This window comes from Pseudophryne corroboree, chromosome 5 (genome assembly GCF_028390025.1).
Source record: "Pseudophryne corroboree isolate aPseCor3 chromosome 5, aPseCor3.hap2, whole genome shotgun sequence".
Taxonomy (NCBI): domain Eukaryota; kingdom Metazoa; phylum Chordata; class Amphibia; order Anura; family Myobatrachidae; genus Pseudophryne; species Pseudophryne corroboree.
In genome coordinates this window covers 382199379-382222202 of record NC_086448.1, presented here as the reverse complement: position 1 = coordinate 382222202, position 22824 = coordinate 382199379, and the positions used below count along the sequence as shown (strand labels likewise).

The 22824-nt window shown below is 46.6% G+C and overlaps 1 long non-coding RNA gene across 1 annotated transcript in view; it reads left to right on the top strand.

Moving 5' to 3' along the window:
- The first annotated feature begins 2750 nt into the window (after positions 1-2750).
- The window catches only part of LOC134929059 (uncharacterized), a 109640-nt gene continuing 89566 nt past the window's right edge, over positions 2751-22824 (top strand). The window contains exon 1 of the long non-coding RNA XR_010178243.1: positions 2751-2968. This is a non-coding gene — a long non-coding RNA (uncharacterized LOC134929059). The remainder of the gene's footprint in view (positions 2969-22824) is intronic.

The following is a 22824-nucleotide window of genomic DNA, read 5'->3' as shown; positions in this document are numbered from 1 at the left end:
AAGGGGTCCTGGCTGCCGCAATGTATAAAAAGGGGGTCTGGCTGCCGCAATGTGTAAAAAGGGGTCCTGGCTGCCGGAATGTATAAAAAGGGGGTCTGGCTGCCGCAATGTGTAAAAAGGGGGCCTGGCTGCCGCAATGTGTAAAATGGGGTCCTGGCTGCCGCAATGTGTAAAAAGGGGGACTGGCTGCCGCAATGTGTAAAAAGGGGGCCTGGCTGCCGCAATGTGTAAAAAGGGGGACTGGCTGCCGCAATGTGTAAAAAGGGGGTCTGGCTGCCGCAATGTGAAAAAAGGGTGCCTGGCTGCCGCAATGTGTAAAGAGGGGGCCTGGCTGCCGCAATGTGTAAAGAGGGGGACTGGCTGCCGTAATGTGTAAAAAGGGGGGGTCCTGGCTGCCGCAATGTGTAAAATGGGGTCCTGGCTGCCGCAATGTGTAAAATGGGGTCCTGGCTGCCGCAATGTGTAAAAAGGGGGACTGGCTGCCACAATGTATAAAAAGGGGTCTGGCTGCCGCAATGTATAAAAAGGGTGCCTGGCTGCCGCAATGTGTAAAGAGGGGGACTGGCTGCCGCAATGTGTAGAAAGGGGGACGCTGTCTGCTGTAATGTATAAAAGGGGCTCTACCTGGTGTAGTGGCGCTACTGTGCAACGTAATTTGAATAATGTAGACTACTGTGCACCGTAGTATGAATTGCTGTTATTTTGTGGCCACGCCCCTTCCCCGTGAAGCCACGCCCCTAAAAAAATTCACGCGCCTGCGGCGCGCACTGCCCCTGTCTTACATGTGGGGGGCGCCACTGTCGTTTCTTGCACACAGCGCTAAAATGGCAAGTTACGGCACTGGCCTGACATGCGGGGTGGACTAGCCCTGTGCTGGGCGTCCCCCCGCATGTCAGTGTAAGTGATCATAGCTGCATTAAATTTCAGGTCGGAATGACCCCCTATGTCCTGCTGCCAGTCCGCCTGCCCCCTCCGGCATTAATAATCCCCACTCCCTAGCCACGGCGCAGGTGGAACAAAAGCTGCTGCTGCCACCGGCATAGATGTGTATGAAAGCGGCGCAACGGAAGGCTTTCATAGCCCCCCCAGCGCCTCATACTCTCTGAGCCCCGGAGCCTCCTCTGCGCGTGATGTCACAGTACTGCCTCCCCGCCACAGCCGCGCCCAGATCCCCAGAGGCCCTGACTCCGCAACACAGCACCTTGGTGGCCGGCCTGGAAGCCCCGAGATAGCTAATGTAATGGATAAAGTGGGTGATATCACGTTACATTAGCCATCTAACAATTGGCATACCCTCCAACAATTTGCACATCGCTAAACAATCGAAAATGTGTTGTGGCCACGCCCCCTTTCATATACTTTCAATGGAAGTTTGGAGAGCCAGAAATCGGTACAGACCATAAAAAAAGGTACTGTGCCTGCCAAAAAAGTCCAGCCTGAGGGTATGCCGCTGCATCTGCAGCAAGTCTCTGCGCTGTAGATAGGGGAAAAAAATCCTTTTACTGCAGCATACTATGTCCTGCTGCCAGTCCGCCTGCCCCCTCCAGCATCAACAATCCCCACTCCCTAGCTGCGGCACAGAAGTGCCTCCCCGCCACAGCCACGCCCAGATCCCCAGAGGCCCTGACTCTGCAACACAACCCCTGGGCTGCCAGCTTGGAAGCCCCGAGATGGCTAATGTAACAAATAGAGTGGGTGATATCACGGAGGGTAATGTCTGGACGCTGAATCAATGTAAAAGGTGACAGTGCTGTGCAGTACAGTGGCTGTGTAGTGTCACTGACACTGCACAGCACTCTCACCTTTTACATTGATTCAGCCAGTCAGTCAATTCTGCCAGCCAGTAACTATTGTTAGCGCCGGTGTCCCAATGCACCTCATTACAGGGAAGTAGACACACTAAATAAACTACAGCTCCCAGCAGCCCTAAGCACCGAAGCATTCTGGCTCTTAGGGCTCCTGGTAGCTGTAGTTTATTGGGTGCATCTTCTTCCCAATGATGCGCTTGTTGGGACACCGGCGCTAACAATAGTGACTGGCTGCTTGGCTGTTGTGCAAGTCTCCGGGCGAGCCACTGCCAAAGGGAGGACAGCAGCATAGCTGCTTCCAGGAGGAGAATCATTACCCATCCCTTTCCCACTCGCAGTACCTCCGGGACCCATCCGCGGCACCCCCACACAACCCCTCCAGCACCCACGGTGGCTCTGGACCCTCTCCAACACCCGCAGCACCCCCGCACCCTCCCCCACACACCACACCAGCCCAACCCGCGCCCCCTCCGCAACCGCTCCTTCCCCACCCGTGGTGGCTCCGGACCCCCACCCACGTCACTCTCCCAACCACAGCACCTACTAGGTGATTTATTAGGGCCATGCATGTGCTATTCACGCCATTGCAAGGGGCTTCAACCCCTTAACCATCGCACACCCTTTGTCCGTGCAATATTTAACCACTCACACAATTATGATTGGAGGTAATGCTCCATATAATAGAAATATTGCATGCAACAAGGGCGTGCAAGGGTTAATCGGGCGTAGCCCCTCACGATGGTGTGAAGAGCGCCCATAGGGTGCGATGAATCACCTAGTGATAATATAATTTGTCAGCCAAAGTTGTTTTAATTTATAAGGCAGATAACTCCCAGCATCCCCAGCAGCTGCTTAAGAGATGGGAGCAGGTCACATGAGGTGTCAGGTGGTACAGCAAGGGACAGTGTGAAGTCAGTGACAGTTGATCGAGGGTAGTCACCAGCCTCCCTTTGTGCCCTGGTATGGAGGCAGATCAGATGCATGGCTCCCCGAAGCAGGGTAGAGCTAAAGGCCAACCCTGAGGCTCAGACTGACGCCAACACGAGGCCGGCCTGATTCAGAAATAGTGACAGCTGCAGATTGCTGTAACACAGTAAAGAGATGCGGAGCAGTCCTGTAATGCTGAGGTGCTGACTGGACCAGCAATCAATGAGGAAAAGGTCTGTAATCCTCACCTCACAATGCACCTGTCGGATACACTACCGCTCACACACTGGACAGTGCCTGAGAGAGAGGTTAATATACATTTACACCTTATTATCCAGCCTGCTACAGAGGCCTGACAGTCCTACTAACAGAAACACTTTAAGCTACAAGCAGCATACAGAAATACATTTGGAAACATAATTAGAAAGTATTAGGAAGTTGAACTGCTAGATGACTCTAAATTACTAAACTAAACATCAATTATCAGACATTAGTCCAGGGACACTTCTCAATACCAAGCCATTCTTTCAGAGACCGTACTAATTACAGAACTGAGATATACTGCGGAGCTACAGTAGTGTTTATTTCAGAGCTTAATATGATGTATTGATTAAAGTGAAGATCTTCTGATTATACAGAGATATAACAACTTTCAAGATTATAACTATTGTAATTTACTCGATACGTAACCATTTCTGCAGTATCTAATATGACCAGCTACAACTATTATATCTAGAGGCGATACATTTCAAAGTGCACCACCGAGTTCCATTTTGTTGAACTGTGTTATATGACTTTGTGGGGCCTCAAGGTTGATTTAATTGTAAGTGACTGTTATTAATTTTATGTAAAGTTAAAACCTACAAAGTACAATTGTTTCTATGATTCATTCTGCTGAAGAAAACTTGTTTGCTGATTAACCTGAAGTTCTTACAGCTGAAGGATTCTACTCCGTTAAGTTTGCTGCTCAATAAATTTATATCTGGATGTCTTAACTGAATGCATTTAATATAATCGGTATTGCTCTTATAGTAACTAGTAAACTCTTGTGATTAAATATAAAAGTGTGAACACTGAGAAACTTTACTCAGCTTGACTCCAAAGTGAAACTAAGTCATTGAATTGATATATTCAGTGAATCTGAGAAAATTGTCTGTGCAAAAATACACCTCTTCACCTCTCTGTGATTCAAGTTGGGACCTGTATTCCAGACCATTCGTTCATCAAGAACTGGTAAGAAATACAACAGAGGTCATATCCCAACTTATCTGAATTGCTCAAACGTCTAATACCAGTATATCACAGAGGTGTGTGTGTGTGTGTACTGTGTGTATATGTGGTGGTGTGTGTATATGTGGTGGTGGAGGTGTGTAGTGTGTGTACTTTATGGGTGGGATTCAAATGATATATCATGCCCAATTTCCTTTCTAAAATGATCTCTATTATTGCGCATATTGCGCCCATAGTGATCAGGTTTAGTTGTGTAAAGGTGAGGGTGCCTCCCTACTCTGGGGTTAGCGAGCTGAAATAATGATACCATGCCCCTGAGGGCAGAAACAGAATGGGTGTGGAAAGGGGTGAAAAGAATTGAATCCCGCCCTATGTGTGTGTAGTGTGTACTATGTTTGGGAGGGCTGCGCTAACACCTATTTGTTATTTGAGTAACAGCTGAGGAGGGAAGGGGTTCCACTAGCCCTTAGAAATTTGATACTTACTGTAGCGTTTATAACTCCCAGCACTCACTTCTAAACAAATTATGGGGGTAATTCCAAGTTGATCGCAGCAGGAATTTTGTTAGCAGTTGGGCAAAACCATGTGCACTGCAGGGGAGACAGATATAACACGTGCAGAAAGAGTTAGATTTGGGTGGGTTATTTTGTTTCTGTGCAGGGTAAATATTGGCTGCTTTATTTTTACACTGCAAATTAGATTGCAGATTGAACACACCACACCCAAATCTAACTCTCTCTCTGCACATGTTAAATCTGCCTCCCCTGCAGTGCACATGGTTTTGCCCAACTGCTAACAAAATTCCTGCTGCGATCAACTTCGAATTATCCCCCATATCACATATGCAGTTTACGTTTAAATTCTGGTATAATCCAATTTATTAGGCTATACAGTAAAGCAGTGGTGGCCAACGCGTGGCTCTTGAGCCACATGCGGCTCTTTCTTTATTCAAGTGTGGCTCCTAACACTCAAAGTCACGTGACCACAAGAGATCTGTAAACCGCTGCACTCCAGCCAGACATGCAGCAGCACTACTACATAGACTGAGAACTGAGGGAGCCAAATACACAGGGGGGAGCTGGCTGGAGTGACACATGGGGGAAGTGAAGTGTATTATGTGAATCTGGCTTTTCAGTATATTTTATGCAGATCTGGCTTTTTCAATTATTTGATGTACTGTAGAAGTGGCTTTTTCATTGTATTTTATGTTGGATCTGGCTTTTTCAATGCATTTTATACCAGGGGCCTGGCCTAGCAGGCACAAGGTCACACCCCATTTTTGCAAGTGCGCATTCGGCTCGAAGTCGGCTCTTTGATGTACCTAATATGATTTCTTGGCTCTTTGTCTCTGACTGTTTGGCCACCCCTGCAGTAAAGCATAAAAACACAATATTATTTACACTTTATATAATGCTGATGGTCCTAATACCGGTACAGGTATACATATACAGTACAATACATGACAAAAAAACAGGAAACTTTAAACATTTAAAATGCCGTTTGAATAATGCAGTGGCAAGAAGGAATATTTCTGCTGTCCTATTTGATTGGAGCAAAATCCCGGTTTTCCCCTATTTTTCCTAAGGAATACATTTTTCTCCTGTTTTTACCTGTTTGTAGATGTACAAAAGCGCTGAAGGGAGAGTAAACCGCCTAAGTCGTATCTACCTATATTAAGATTTTCTCCAGTCAAATAGGACAGCAAAAATATTCCTTCTCGCCACTGCATTATTCAATTGTTTTTTGTCATGTATTGTACTGTCTATGTATACCGGTATTAGGACCATAAGATTTATATAAATCATATAAACTGTAAATAATATTGCGTTTTTATGCTTTATATACTAATAAATTGGATTATAACAGATTTTAAAAGTAAACTGCATCTGTGTGTATATGTTGTGGTAGGGGTGTTTGTGTGTACTTTATGTGTGTGTGTGTGTGTGTGTGTGTGTGTAGTTTGTAGAGATGAGCGGGTTCGGTTTCTCTGAATCCGAACCCGCCCGAACTTCATGTTTTTTTACACGGGTCCGAGCGACTCGGATCTTCCCGCCTTGCTCGGTTAACCCGAGCGCGCCCGAACGTCATCATCACGCTGTCGGATTCTCGCGAGGCTCGGATTCTATCGCGAGACTCGGATTCTATATAAGGAGCCGCGCGTCGCGGCCATTTTCACACGTGCATTGAGATTGATAGGGAGAGGACGTGGCTGGCGTCCTCTCCGTTTAGAAATTAAAATAGATAGGAGAGTGAGAGTGAGACACTTCATTTACTTACTGGAGCTTAGGAGGAGTTATACTAGTGACTGATGACCAGTGACCTGACCACCAGTGCAGTTTTATAATTTATTATTATTTAATAATTCGTTCTGTTCTTGTTCTCTGCCTGAAAAAAACGATACACAGTGACTCAGTCACACTCACATACCATATCTGTGCTCAGCCCAGTGTGCTGCCTCATCTATGTATAATATCTGACTGTGCTCACACAGCTTAATTGTGGGGGAGACTGGGGAGCAGTTATAGGTTATAGCAGGAGCCAGGAGTACATATTAAACAGTGCACACTTTTGCTGCCAGAGTGCCACTGCCAGTGTGACTGACCACTGACCACTGTGACCAGTGACCTGACCACACTGACCACCAGTATAGTATATTGTGATTGAATGTCTGCCTGAAAAAGTACACTCGTCGTGTGACTTGTGTGGTGTTTTTTTATTCTATAAAAATTAAAAAACTCATTCTGCTGACAGACAGTGTCCAGCAGGTCAGTCATTATATAATATATACCTGTCCGGCTGCAGTAGTGATATATATATATTTTTTATATCATTATTTATCATCCAGTCTAAACTAGCAGCAGACACAGTACGGTAGTTCACGGCTGTAGCTACCTCTGTGTCGGCACTCGGCAGTCCATCCATAATTGTATACCACCTACCCGTGGTTTTTTTTTTCTTTCTTCTTTATACATACTACATCTCATTATCATCCAGTCTATATTAGCAGCAGACACAGTACAGTACGGTAGTCCACGGCTGTAGCTACCTCTGTGTCGGCACTCGGCAGTCCATCCATAATTGTATACCACCTACCCGTGGTTTTTTTTTTCTTTCTTCTTTATACATACTACATCTCATTATCATCCAGTCTATATTAGCAGCAGACACAGTACAGTACGGTAGTCCACGGCTGTAGCTACCTCTGTGTCGGCACTCGGCAGTCCATCCATAATTGTATACCACCTACCCGTGGTTTTTTTTTTCTTTCTTCTTTATACATACTACATCTCATTATCATCCAGTCTATATTAGCAGCAGACACAGTACAGTACGGTAGTCCACGGCTGTAGCTATCTCTGTGTCGGCACTCGGCAGTCCATCCATAATTGTATACCACCTACCCGTGGGTTTTTTTTTCTTTCTTCTTTATACATACTACATCTCATTATCAACCAGTCTATATTAGCAGCAGACACAGTACAGTATGGTAGTCCACGGCTGTAGCTACCTCTGTGTCGGCACTCGGCAGTCCATCCATAATTGTATACCACCTACCCGTGGGTTTTTTTTTCTTTCTTCTTTATACATACTACATCTCATTATCATCCAGTCTATATTAGCAGCAGACACAGTACAGTACGGTAGTCCACGGCTGTAGCTACCTCTGTGTCGGCACTCGGCAGTCCATCCATAATTGTATACCACCTACCCGTGGTTTTTTTTTTCTTTCTTCTTTATACATACTACATCTCATTATCATCCAGTCTATATTAGCAGCAGACACAGTACAGTACGGTAGTCCACGGCTGTAGCTATCTCTGTGTCGGCACTCGGCAGTCCATCCATAATTGTATACCACCTACCCGTGGTTTTTTTTTTCTTTCTTCTTTATACATACTACATCTCATTATCAACCAGTCTATATTAGCAGCAGACACAGTACAGTACGGTAGTCCACGGCTGTAGCTACCTCTGTGTCGGCACTCGGCAGTCCATCCATAATTGTATACCACCTACCCGTGGTTTTTTTTTCTTTCTTCTTTATACATACTACATCTCATTATCATCCAGTCTATATTAGCAGCAGACACAGTACAGTACGGTAGTCCACGGCTGTAGCTACCTCTGTGTCGGCACTCGGCAGTCAATCCATAATTGTATACCACCTACCCGTGTTTTTTTTTTCTTTCTTCTTTATACATACTACATCTCATTATCAACCAGTCTATATTAGCAGCAGACACAGTACAGTACGGTAGTCCACGGCTGTAGCTACCTCTGTGTCGGCACTCGGCAGTCCATCCATAATTGTATACCACCTACCCGTGGTTTTTTTTTTCTTTCTTCTTTATACATACTACATCTCATTATCATCCAGTCTATATTAGCAGCAGACACAGTACAGTACGGTAGTCCACGGCTGTAGCTATCTCTGTGTCGGCACTCGGCAGTCCATCCATAATTGTATACCACCTACCCGTGGTTTTTTTTTTCTTTCTTCTTTATACATACTACATCTCATTATCAACCAGTCTATATTAGCAGCAGACACAGTACAGTACGGTAGTCCACGGCTGTAGCTACCTCTGTGTCGGCACTCGGCAGTCCATCCATAATTGTATACCACCTACCCGTGGTTTTTTTTTCTTTCTTCTTTATACATACTACATCTCATTATCATCCAGTCTATATTAGCAGCAGACACAGTACAGTACGGTAGTCCACGGCTGTAGCTACCTCTGTGTCGGCACTCGGCAGTCAATCCATAATTGTATACCACCTACCCGTGTTTTTTTTTTCTTTCTTCTTTATACATACTACATCTCATTATCAACCAGTCTATATTAGCAGCAGACACAGTACAGTACGGTAGTCCACGGCTGTAGATACCTCTGTGTCGGCACTCGGCAGTCCATCCATAATTGTATACCACCTAGTCCTACCCGTGGTTTTTTTTTTCTTTCTTCTTTATACATACTACATCTCATTATCATCCAGTCTATATTAGCAGCGTACACAGTACAGTACGGTAGTCCACGGCTGTAGCTACCTCTGTGTCGGCACTCGGCAGTCCATCCATAATTGTATACCACCTACCCGTGGGTTTTTTTTTCTTTCTTCTTTATACATACTACATCTCATTATCAACCAGTCTATATTAGCAGCAGACACAGTACAGTACGGTAGTCCACGGCTGTAGCTACCTCTGTGTCGGCACTCGGCAGTCCATCCATAATTGTATACTAGTATCCATCCATCTCCATTGTTTACCTGAGGTGCCTTTTAGTTGTGCCTATTAAAATATGGAGAACAAAAATGTTGAGGTTCCAAAATTAGGGAAAGATCAAGATCCACTTCCACCTCGTGCTGAAGCTGCTGCCACTAGTCATGGCCGAGACGATGAAATGCCAGCAACGTCGTCTGCCAAGGCCGATGCCCAATGTCATAGTACAGAGCATGTCAAATCCAAAACACCAAATATCAGTAAAAAAAGGACTCCAAAACCTAAAATAAAATTGTCGGAGGAGAAGCGTAAACTTGCCAATATGCCATTTACCACACGGAGTGGCAAGGAACGGCTGAGGCCCTGGCCTATGTTCATGGCTAGTGGTTCAGCTTCACATGAGGATGGAAGCACTCAGCCTCTCGCTAGAAAACTGAAAAGACTCAAGCTGGCAAAAGCACCGCAAAGAACTGTGCGTTCTTCGAAATCCCAAATCCACAAGGAGAGTCCAATTGTGTCGGTTGCGATGCCTGACCTTCCCAACACTGGAGGTGAAGAGCATGCGCCTTCCACCATTTGCACGCCCCCTGCAAGTGCTGGAAGGAGCACCCGCAGTCCAGTTCCTGATAGTCAGATTGAAGATGTCAGTGTTGAAGTACACCAGGATGAGGAGGATATGGGTGTTGCTGGCGCTGGGGAGGAAATTGACCAGGAGGATTCTGATGGTGAGGTGGTTTGTTTAAGTCAGGCACCCGGGGAGACACCTGTTGTCCGTGGGAGGAATATGGCCGTTGACATGCCTAGTGAAAATACCAAAAAAATCAGCTCTTCAGTGTGGAGGTATTTCAACAGAAAAGCGGACAACAGGTATCAAGCCGTGTGTTGCCTTTGTCAAGCTGTAATAAGTAGGGGTAAGGACGTTAACCACCTCGGAACATCCTCCCTTATACGTCACCTGCAGCGCATTCATAATAAGTCAGTGACAAGTTCAAAAACTTTGGGCGACAGCGGAAGCAGTCCACTGACCAGTAAATCCCTTCCTCTTGTAACCAAGCTCACGCAAACCACCCCACCAACTCCCTCAGTGTCAATTTCCTCCTTCCCCAGGAATGCCAATAGTCCTGCAGGCCATGTCACTGGCAATTCTGACGAGTCCTCTCCTGCCTGGGATTCCTCCGATGCATCCTTGCGTGTAACGCCTACTGCTGCTGGCGCTGCTGTTGTTGCTGCTGGGAGTCGATGGTCATCCCAGAGGGGAAGTCGTAAGCCCACTTGTACTACTTCCAGTAAGCAATTGACTGTCCAACAGTCCTTTGCGAGGAAGATGAAATATCACAGCAGTCATCCTGCTGCAAAGCGGATAACTGAGGCCTTGACAACTATGTTGGTGTTAGACGTGCGTCCGGTATCCGCCGTTAGTTCACAGGGAACTAGACAATTTATTGAGTCAGTGTGCCCCCGTTACCAAATACCATCTAGGTTCCACTTCTCTAGGCAGGCGATACCGAGAATGTACACGGACGTCAGAAAAAGACTCACCAGTGTCCTAAAAAATGCAGTTGTACCCAATGTCCACTTAACCACGGACATGTGGACAAGTGGAGCAGGGCAGGGTCAGGACTATATGACTGTGACAGCCCACTGGGTAGATGTATGGACTCCCGCCGCAAGAACAGCAGCGGCGGCACCAGTAGCAGCATCTCGCAAACGCCAACTCTTTCCTAGGCAGGCTACGCTTTGTATCACCGCTTTCCAGAATACGCACACAGCTGAAAACCTCTTACGGCAACTGAGGAAGATCATCGCGGAATGGCTTACCCCAATTGGACTCTCCTGTGGATTTGTGGCATCGGACAACGCCAGCAATATTGTGTGTGCATTAAATATGGGCAAATTCCAGCACGTCCCATGTTTTGCACATACCTTGAATTTGGTGGTGCAGAATTTTTTAAAAAACGACAGGGGCGTGCAAGAGATGCTGTCGGTGGCCAGAAGAATTGCGGGACACTTTCGGCGTACAGGCACCACGTACAGAAGACTGGAGCACCACCAAAAACTACTGAACCTGCCCTGCCATCATCTGAAGCAAGAAGTGGTAACGAGGTGGAATTCAACCCTCTATATGCTTCAGAGGTTGGAGGAGCAGCAAAAGGCCATTCAAGCCTATACAATTGAGCACGATATAGGAGGTGGAATGCACCTGTCTCAAGCGCAGTGGAGAATGATTTCAACGTTGTGCAAGGTTCTGATGCCCTTTGAACTTGCCACACGTGAAGTCAGTTCAGACACTGCCAGCCTGAGTCAGGTCATTCCCCTCATCAGGCTTTTGCAGAAGAAGCTGGAGACATTGAAGGAGGAGCTAACACGGAGCGATTCCGCTAGGCATGTGGGACTTGTGGATGGAGCCCTTAATTCGCTTAACAAGGATTCACGGGTGGTCAATCTGTTGAAATCAGAGCACTACATTTTGGCCACCGTGCTCGATCCTAGATTTAAAGCCTACCTTGGATCTCTCTTTCCGGCAGACACAAGTCTGCTGGGGTTGAAAGACCTGCTGGTGAGAAAATTGTCAAGTCAAGCGGAACGCGACCTGTCAACATCTCCTCCTTCACATTCTCCCGCAACTGGGGGTGCGAGGAAAAGGTTCAGAATTCCGAGCCCACCCGCTGGCGGTGATGCAGGGCAGTCTGGAGCGACTGCTGATGCTGACATCTGGTCCGGACTGAAGGACCTGACAACGATTACGGACATGTCGTCTACTGTCACTGCATATGATTCTCTCAACATTGAAAGAATGGTGGAGGATTATATGAGTGACCGCATCCAAGTAGGCACGTCACACAGTCCGTACTTATACTGGCAGGAAAAAGAGGCAATTTGGAGGCCCTTGCACAAACTGGCTTTATTCTACCTAAGTTGCCCTCCCACAAGTGTGTACTCCGAAAGAGTGTTTAGTGCCGCCGCTCACCTTGTCAGCAATCGGCGTACGAGGTTACATCCAGAAAATGTGGAGAAGATGATGTTCATTAAAATGAATTATAATCAATTCCTCCGCGGAGACATTGACCAGCAGCAATTGCCTCCACAAAGTACACAGGGAGCTGAGATGGTGGATTCCAGTGGGGACGAATTGATAATCTGTGAGGAGGGGGATGTACACGGTGATATATCGGAGGATGATGATGAGGTGGACATCTTGCCTCTGTAGAGCCAGTTTGTGCAAGGAGAGATTAATTGCTTCTTTTTTGGTGGGGGTCCAAACCAACCCGTCATATCAGTCACAGTCGTGTGGCAGACCCTGTCACTGAAATGATGGGTTGGTTAAAGTGTGCATGTCCTGTTTATACAACATAAGGGTGGGTGGGAGGGCCCAAGGACAATTCCATCTTGCACCTCTTTTTTCTTTAATTTTTCTTTGCGTCATGTGCTGTTTGGGGAGGGTTTTTTGGAAGGGACATCCTGCGTGACACTGCAGTGACACTCCTAGATGGGCCCGGTGTTTGTGTCGGCCACTAGGGTCGCCTATCTTACTCACACAGCTACCTCATTGCGCCTCTTTTTTTCTTTGCGTCATGTGCTGTTTGGGGAGGGTTTTTTGGAAGGGCCATCCTGCGTGACACTGCAGTGCCACTCCTAGATGGGCCCGGTGTTTGTGTCGGCCACTAGGGTCGCTTATCTTACTCACACAGCTACCTCATTGCGCCTCTTTTTTTCTTTGCGTCATGTGCTGTTTGGGGAGGGTTTTTTGGAAGGGACATCCTGCGTGACACTGCAGTGCCACTCCTAGATGGGCCCGGTGTTTGTGTCGGCCACTAGGGTCGCTTATCTTACTCACACAGCTACCTCATTGCGCCTCTTTTTTTCTTTGCGTCATGTGCTGTTTGGGGAGGGTTTTTTGGAAGGGACATCCTGCGTGACACTGCAGTGCCACTCCTAGATGGGCCCGGTGTTTGTGTCGGCCACTAGGGTCGCTTATCTTACTCACACAGCTACCTCATTGCGCCTCTTTTTTTCTTTGCGTCATGTGCTATTTGGGGAGGGTTTTTTGGAAGGGACATCCTGCGTGACACTGCAGTGCCACTCCTAGATAGGCCCGGTGTTTGTGTCGGCCACTAGGGTCGCTTATCTTACTCACACAGCTACCTCATTGCACCTCTTTTTTTCTTTGCGTCATGTGCTGTTTGGGGAGGGTTTTTTGAAAGGGACATCCTGCATGACACTGCAGTGACACTCCTAGATGGGCCCGGTGTTTGTGTCGGCCACTAGGGTCGCTTATCTTACTCACACAGCTACCTCATTGCGCCTCTTTTTTTCTTTGCGTCATGTGCTGTTTGGGGAGGGTTTTTTGGAAGGGACATCCTGCGTGACACTGCAGTGCCACTCCTAGATGGGCCAGGTGTTTGTGTCGGCCACTAGGGTCGCTTAGCTTAGTCATCCAGCGACCACGGTGCAAATTTTAGGACTAAAAATAATATTGTGAGGTGTGAGGTATTCAGAATAGACTGAAAATGAGTGGAAATGATGGTTTTTGAGGTTAATAATACTTTGGGATCAAAATGACCCCCAAATTCTATGATTTAAGCTGTTTTTTAGGTTTTTTGGAAAAAAAACACCCGAATCCAAAACACACCCGAATCCGACAAAAAAAATTCGGTTAGGTTTTGCCAAAACGCGGTCGAACCCAAAACACGGCCGCGGAACCGAACCCAAAACCAAAACACAAAACCCGAAAAATTTCTGGCGCTCATCTCTAGTAGTTTGTACTGTGTGTGTATATGTGGTAGTGTGTATGTGTGTGTTTACTTTATGTGTGTGTGTAATGAGTGTGCATATCTGGTGGCGGGGGGGGTGTACTTTATATTTAGTGTGTACTGTGTGTGTATATGTGGGTGGGTGTACTTTATGTGTGTGTACTGTGTGTGTGTGTGTGTGTGTGTGTGTGTGTGTGTGTGTATATGTGGTGGTGTGGGGAGGTGAATGTGTTAGTGGGCACTGGGATGTTGAAATTGAACAATGAATGGCTTATGAGTGGTAGTTGAGGGTCGTTAACGAGTGCTGCTGTGTGTGTGTGTGTGTGTGTGTGTGTGTGTGTGTGTGTGTGTGTGTAGGAAGAGGTGCTACTGTGTGTGTGTCTAGCAAGGGGTGCTGCCGTATGTGTAGTAAGGAGTGCTGCTGTGTGTGTAGTAACGGGTGCTGTTGTGTGAGTGTCGTAATGGGTTCTGCTGTGTGAGTGTCGTAACGGGTTCTGCTGTGCGAGTGTCGTAACGGGTTCTGCTGTGCGAGTGTCGTAACGGGTTCTTCTGTGCGAGTGTCGTAACGGGTTCTGCTGTGCGAGTGTCATAACGGGTTCTGCTGTGTGAGTGTCATAAGGGGTTCTGCGGTGTGAGTATAGTAATGGGTGCTGCTGTGAGTGTAGTGATGGGTGCTACTAGTCATGCCCCTCCACATCACTAGTTACACCCTCAGCGGCCACATATAACAGGCCCTTTGTAAATTTCAACTCCTGGCCCATGTGGACCTTAATCTGGCACTGGAGATGCCGCAACTATAGAATCCTTCAAAAGTAGACTCAAGACTTTCCTGTTTACTCAAGCATTTCCATAATGTCCCTTTAGTATCTACATGCTTCTGTATTTTATGAAAAGCTGTTCTATACTTCATTATTTTCTGTACTATATTATGCTATGTATCTGTTAAGCGCCTTGAGCCCTATTGGAGAAAGAGCGCTACATAAAAAATATTATTATTATTATTATTATTATTATTACTACGATGTAGCAGCCGTAGCTTTATTCCAAGACAAGTTACATTGTGCTCCATATACATCCTCAGCCACACATAATATAGTATTTATGTGTCAGATATAAAATGAATCAGCACAGTCTCATGGTGTATACTGGTTGCAACGCATTAGAACTAAGATGCATTTCAGCAAAAACTGAGTCCCAACGCTAGCGAAGTTTCACGGGACCTGGCAGCTCACTCACACCAGGCATCTCACACTGCATGGCATGTTGAGGCTAGATGTATGAGGACACATCTGTATGTGTGCTCATAGTCTTTAGATAACTCAGCAATTCTGCTGGCCTGAGGGCCATCTATTGTTTCGCGAGTTACTGTACTCTGGCGCATGTAACCCGCTATTACATAAAGTGAATTGTATTACATACAGTTGAAGAGCATATTGTGTTGTAGAGCATGATTGAGGCATGATTCCAGCCAGTTTGGCTGTAGTCACATTCTGTTACATACTCACAGGAAATACACCGGAATTGTGTCAGTTTTCCAAAATCGGAACCTATTGTATTGTGTTACATTTCCCCCCTAGGGTTTTCAAACTAATACTTTCAGTTTATGTGGAATTATTCTTTAAACTTAACAGTAATTATACGTATTTTTAACCCCATAATGACAGGATACATTTATACGTCAGTAACAGACTCTTTTTCACATACTCAATATATTACTGTATGTGTGGAAAAAAGTTTATATATATATATATATATATATATATATATATATATATATATATATACACAGTGCTTAAAGTGGTCCTAGAGAGGTGGTGCCCCCCCCCTCCCACACCCGGCGCCCATGCAATAAAGTTATTGCGCTCGCCGTAGACGCGTGCTCCAAAAAGTGGGCATGGTCTAAAAAAGAAAGGGGCGTGGTCACACAATAGTAATAATGCCGACAGTAGTAACACCACCAATACACATAATGCCGACAGTAGTAGCACCCCATAATACACAATGCCCACAGCAGTAGCCCCCCTTTTACAATGCTCACAGTATTAGTGCTCCTTATGCAATGTCCACTGTACTGGTAGTGCCCCCAGTAGTAGTGCCCCTTATTTCCCCAGGAGGGATGCCTCTTATGAAGTGCCCCCTTTGCAATGCCCTCATTATTAGTGCCCCCATTAGTAATCCCCTTAATGGTAATTAGAGATGAGCGGGTTCGGTTTCTCTGAATCCGAACCCGCCAGAACTTCATGTTTTTTTTCACGGGTCCGAGCGACTCGGATCTTCCCGCCTTGCTCGGTTAACCCGAGCGTGCCCGAACGTCATCATGACGCTGTCGGATTCTCGCGAGGCTCGGATTCTATCGCGAGACTCGGATTCTATATAAGGAGCCGCGCGTCGCCGCCATTTTCACACGTGCATTGAGATTGATAGGGAGAGGACGTGGCTGGCGTCCTCTCCGTTTAGAATAGATAAGAGAGACACTTGATTTACTAATTTTGGGGAGCATTAGGAGTACTCAGTACAGTGCAGAGTTTTGCTGATAGTGACCACCAGTTTTATTTATAATCCGTTCTCTGCCTGAAAAAAGCGATACACAGCACACAGTGACTCAGTCACATACCATATCTGTGTGCACTGCTCAGGCTCAGGCCAGTGTGCTGCATCATCTATTATCTATATATAATATTATATATATCTGTCTGACTGCTCAGCTCACACAGCTTATAATTGTGGGGGAGACTGGGGAGCACTACTGCAGTGCCAGTTATAGGTTATAGCAGGAGCCAGGAGTACATAATATATTATATAGTGAGTGACCACCAGACACACAGTGCAGTTTATTTAATATATCCGTTCTCTGCCTGAAAAAAGCGATACACACAGTGACTCAGTCAGTCACATACCATATCTGTGTGCACTGCTCAGGCTCAGGCCAGTGTGCTGCATCATCTATATATATATTATATATCTGTCTGACTGCTCAGCTCACACAGCTTATAATTGTGGGGGAGACTGGGGAGCACTACTGCAGTGCCAGTTATAGGTTATAGCAGGAGCCAGGAGTACATAATATTATATTAAAATTAAACAGTGCACACTTTTGCTGCAGGAGTGCCACTGCCAGTGTGACTAGTGACCAGTGACCTGACCACCAGTATATATAATATTAGTAGTATACTATCTCTTTATCAACCAGTCTATATTAGCAGCAGACACAGTACAGTGCGGTAGTTCACGGCTGTGGCTACCTCTGTGTCGGCACTCGGCAGCCCGTCCATAATTGTATATACCACCTAACCGTGGTTTTTTTTTCTTTCTTTATACATACATACTAGTTACGAGTATACTATCTCTTTATCAACCAGTCTATATTAGCAGCAGACACAGTACAGTGCGGTAGTTCACGGCTGTGGCTACCTCTGTGTCGGCACTCGGCAGCCCGTCCATAATTGTATATACCACCTAACCGTGGTTTTTTTTTTTCTTTATACATACATACTAGTTACGAGTATACTATCTCTTTATCAACCAGTCTATATATTAGCAGCAGACACAGTACAGTGCGGTAGTTCACGGCTGTGGCTACCTCTGTGTCGGCACTCGGCAGCCCGTCCATAATTGTATATACCACCTAACCGTGGTTTTTTTTTCTTTCTTTATACATACATACTAGTTACGAGTATACTATCTCTTTATCAACCAGTCTATATATTAGCAGCAGACACAGTACAGTGCGGTAGTTCACGGCTGTGGCTACCTCTGTGTCGGCACTCGGCAGCCCATCCATAATTGTATATACCACCTAACCGTGGTTTTTTTTTCTTTCTTTATACATACATACTAGTTACGAGTATACTATCTCTTTATCAACCAGTCTATATATTAGCAGCAGACACAGTACAGTGCGGTAGTTCACGGCTGTGGCTACCTCTGTGTCGGCACTCGGCAGCCCGTCCATAATTGTATATACCACCTAACCGTGGTTTTTTTTTCTTTCTTTATACATACATACTAGTTACGAGTATACTATCTCTTTATCAACCAGTCTATATTAGCAGCAGACACAGTACAGTGCGGTAGTTCACGGCTGTGGCTACCTCTGTGTCGGCACTCGGCAGCCCGTCCATAATTGTATATACCACCTAACCGTGGTTTTTTTTTCTTTCTTTATACATACATACTAGTTACGAGTATACTATCTCTTTATCAACCAGTCTATATATTAGCAGCAGACACAGTACAGTGCGGTAGTTCACGGCTGTGGCTACCTCTGTGTCGGCACTCGGCAGCCCGTCCATAATTGTATACTAGTATCCAATCCATCCATCTCCATTGTTTACCTGAGGTGCCTTTTAGTTGTGCCTATTAAAATATGGAGAACAAAAATGTTGAGGTTCCAAAATTAGGGAAAGATCAAGATCCACTTCCACCTCGTGCTGAAGCTGCTGCCACTAGTCATGGCCGAGACGATGAAATGCCAGCAACGTCGTCTGCCAAGGCCGATGCCCAATGTCATAGTACAGAGCATGTCAAATCCAAAACACCAAATATCAGTAAAAAAAGGACTCCAAAACCTAAAATAAAATTGTCGGAGGAGAAGCGTAAACTTGCCAATATGCCATTTACCACACGGAGTGGCAAGGAACGGCTGAGGCCCTGGCCTATGTTCATGGCTAGTGGTTCAGCTTCACATGAGGATGGAAGCACTCAGCCTCTCGCTAGAAAAATGAAAAGACTCAAGCTGGCAAAAGCAGCACAGCAAAGAACTGTGCATTCTTCGAAATCCCAAATCCACAAGGAGAGTCCAATTGTGTCGGTTGCGATGCCTGACCTTCCCAACACTGGACGTGAAGAGCATGCGCCTTCCACCATTTGCACGCCCCCTGCAAGTGCTGGAAGGAGCACCCGCAGTCCAGTTCCTGATAGTCAGATTGAAGATGTCAGTGTTGAAGTACACCAGGATGAGGAGGATATGGGTGTTGCTGGCGCTGGGGAAGAAATTGACCAGGAGGATTCTGATGGTGAGGTGGTTTGTTTAAGTCAGGCACCCGGGGAGACACCTGTTGTCCGTGGGAGGAATATGGCCGTTGACATGCCAGGTGAAAATACCAAAAAAATCAGCTCTTCGGTGTGGAGGTATTTCACCAGAAATGCGGACAACAGGTGTCAAGCCGTGTGTTCCCTTTGTCAAGCTGTAATAAGTAGGGGTAAGGACGTTAACCACCTCGGAACATCCTCCCTTATACGTCACCTGCTGCGCATTCATAATAAGTCAGTGACAAGTTCAAAAACTTTGGGTGAGAGCGGAAGCAGTCCACTGACCAATAAATCCCTTCCTCTTGTAACCAAGCTCACGGAAACCACCCCACCAACTCCCTCAGTGTCAATTTCCTCCTTCCCCAGGAATGCCAATAGTCCTGCAGGCCATGTCACTGGCAATTCTGACGAGTCCTCTCCTGCCTGGGATTCCTCCAATGCATCCTTGCGTGTAACGCCTACTGCTGCTGGCGCTGCTGTTGTTGCCGCTGGGAGTCGATGGTCATCCCAGAGGGGAAGTCGTAAGCCCACTTGTACTACTTCCAGTAAGCAATTGACTGTTCAACAGTCCTTTGCGAGGAAGATGAAATATCACAGCAGTCATCCTACTGCAAAGCGGATAACTGAGGCCTTGGCATCCTGGGTGGTGAGAAATGTGGTTCCGGTATCCATCATTACTGCAGAGCCAACTAGAGACTTGTTGGAGGTACTGTGTCCCCGGTACCAAATACCATCTAGGTTCCATTTCTCTAGGCAGGCGATACCGAAAATGTACACAGACCTCAGAAAAAGAGTCACCAGTGTCCTAAAAAATGCAGCTGTACCCAATGTCCACTTAACCACGGACATGTGGACAAGTGGAGCAGGGCAGGGTCAGGACTATATGACTGTGACAGCCCACTGGGTAGATGTATGGACTCCCGCCGCAAGAACAGCAGCGGCGGCACCAGTAGCAGCATCTCGCAAACGCCAACTCTTTCCTAGGCAGGCTACGCTTTGTATCACCGCTTTCCAGAATACGCACACAGCTGAAAACCTCTTACGGCAACTGAGGAAGATCATCGCGGAATGGCTTACCCCAATTGGACTCTCCTGTGGATTTGTGGCATCGGACAACGCCAGCAATATTGTGTGTGCATTAAATATGGGCAAATTCCAGCACGTCCCATGTTTTGCACATACCTTGAATTTGGTGGTGCAGAATTTTTTAAAAAACGACAGGGGCGTGCAAGAGATGCTGTCGGTGGCCAGAAAAATTGCGGGACACTTTCGGCGTACAGGCACCACGTACAGAAGACTGGAGCACCACCAAAAACTACTGAACCTGCCCTGCCATCATCTGAAGCAAGAAGTGGTAACGAGGTGGAATTCAACCCTCTATATGCTTCAGAGGTTGGAGGAGCAGCAAAAGGCCATTCAAGCCTATACAATTGAGCACGATATAGTAGGTGGAATGCACCTGTCTCAAGTGCAGTGGAGAATGATTTCAACGTTGTGCAAGGTTCTGATGCCCTTTGAACTTGCCACACGTGAAGTCAGTTCAGACACTGCCAGCCTGAGTCAGGTCATTCCCCTCATCAGGCTTTTGCAGAAGAAGCTGGAGGCATTGAAGAACATTGAAGAAGGAGCTAAAAGGGAGCGATTCCGCTAGGCATGTGGGACTTGTGGATGCAGCCCTTAATTCGCTTAACAAGGATTCACGGGTGGTCAATCTGTTGAAATCAGAGCACTACATTTTGGCCACCGTGCTCGATCCTAGATTTAAAGCCTACCTTGGATCTCTCTTTCCGGCAGACACAGGTCTGCTGGGGTTGAAAGACCTGCTGGTGACAAAATTGTCAAGTCAAGCGGAACGCGACCTGTCAACATCTCCTCCTTCACATTCTCCCGCAACTGGGGGTGCGAGGAAAAGGCTCAGAATTCCGAGCCCACCCGCTGGCGGTGATGCAGGGCAGTCTGGAGCGACTGCTGATGCTGACATCTGGTCCGGACTGAAGGACCTGACAACGATTACGGACATGTCGTCTACTGTCACTGCATATGATTCTCTCAACATTGATAGAATGGTGGAGGATTATATGAGTGACCGCATCCAAGTAGGCACGTCACACAGTCCGTACTTATACTGGCAGGAAAAAGAGGCAATTTGGAGGCCCTTGCACAAACTGGCTTTATTCTACCTAAGTTGCCCTCCCACAAGTGTGTACTCCGAAAGAGTGTTTAGTGCCGCCGCTCACCTTGTCAGCAATCGGCGTACGAGGTTACATCCAGAAAATGTGGAGAAGATGATGTTCATTAAAATGAATTATAATCAATTCCTCCGCGGAGACATTGACCAGCAGCAATTGCCTCCACAAAGTACACAGGGAGCTGAGATGGTGGATTCCAGTGGGGACGAATTGATAATCTGTGAGGAGGGGGATGTACACGGTGATATATCGGAGGGTGAAGATGAGGTGGACATCTTGCCTCTGTAGAGCCAGTTTGTGCAAGGAGAGATTAATTGCTTCTTTTTTGGGGGGGGTCCAAACCAACCCGTCATATCAGTCACAGTCGTGTGGCAGACCCTGTCACTGAAATGATGGGTTGGTTAAAGTGTGCATGTCCTGTTTTGTTTATACAACATAAGGGTGGGTGGGAGGGCCCAAGGACAATTCCATCTTGCACCTCTTTTTTCTTTTCTTTTTCTTTGCATCATGTGCTGATTGGGGAGGGTTTTTTGGAAGGGACATCCTGCGTGACACTGCAGTGCCACTCCTAGATGGGCCCGGTGTTTGTGTCGGCCACTAGGGTCGCTAATCTTACTCACACAGTCAGCTACCTCATTGCGCCTCTTTTTTTCTTTGCGTCATGTGCTGTTTGGGGAGGGTTTTTTGGAAGGGACATCCTGCGTGACACTGCAATGCCACTCCTAGATGGGCCCGGTGTTTGTGTCGGCCACTAGGGTCGCTAATCTTACTCACACAGCTACCTCATTGCGCCTCTTTTTTTCTTTGCGTCATGTGCTGTTTGGGGAGGGTTTTTTGGAAGGGACATCCTGCATGACACTGCAGTGCCACTCCTAGATGGGCCCGGTGTTTGTGTCGGCCACTAGGGTCGCTTATCTTACTCACACAGCGACCTCGGTGCAAATTTTAGGACTAAAAATAATATTGTGAGGTGTGAGGTATTCAGAATAGACTGAAAATGAGTGGAAATTATGGTTTTTGAGGTTAATAATACTTTGGGATCAAAATGACCCCCAAATTCTATGATTTAAGCTGTTTTTTAGTGTTTTTTGAAAAAAACACCCGAATCCAAAACACACCCGAATCCGACAAAAAAAATTCGGTGAGGTTTTGCCAAAACGCGTTCGAACCCAAAACACGGCCGCGGAACCGAACCCAAAACCAAAACACAAAACCCGAAAAATTTCAGGCGCTCATCTCTAATGGTAATTCCCATGTGTAGTATTGCCCCCAGTAGTAATGTCGCCTGTAGTAATGCCCCCAGTCGTTTAGCCCATGTAGTTTAGCCCCAAGTAGTTTGCCACAAGTAGTAATGGCTCCAGTAGTAATGCCCCCCGTAGTAATGTGCCCCTGTAGTTATGCTCCCAGTAGTAATGCGCCCCTGTAGTTTAGCCCCATGTAGTTTGCCCCCAGTAGTTTGCCCCTAGTAATGCCCCTGTAGTTATGCCCCCAGTAGTAATGCCCCTGTAGTTATGCCATCAGTAGTAATGCACCCCTGTAGTTTAGCCTATGTAGTTTGCCTCCAGTAGTTTGTGCCAAGTAGTTATGCCCCCAGCAGTTTAGCCCCTGTTGTTATGCCCTCAGTAGTAATGCCCCTGTAGTTATACCCCCCAGTAGCAATGCGC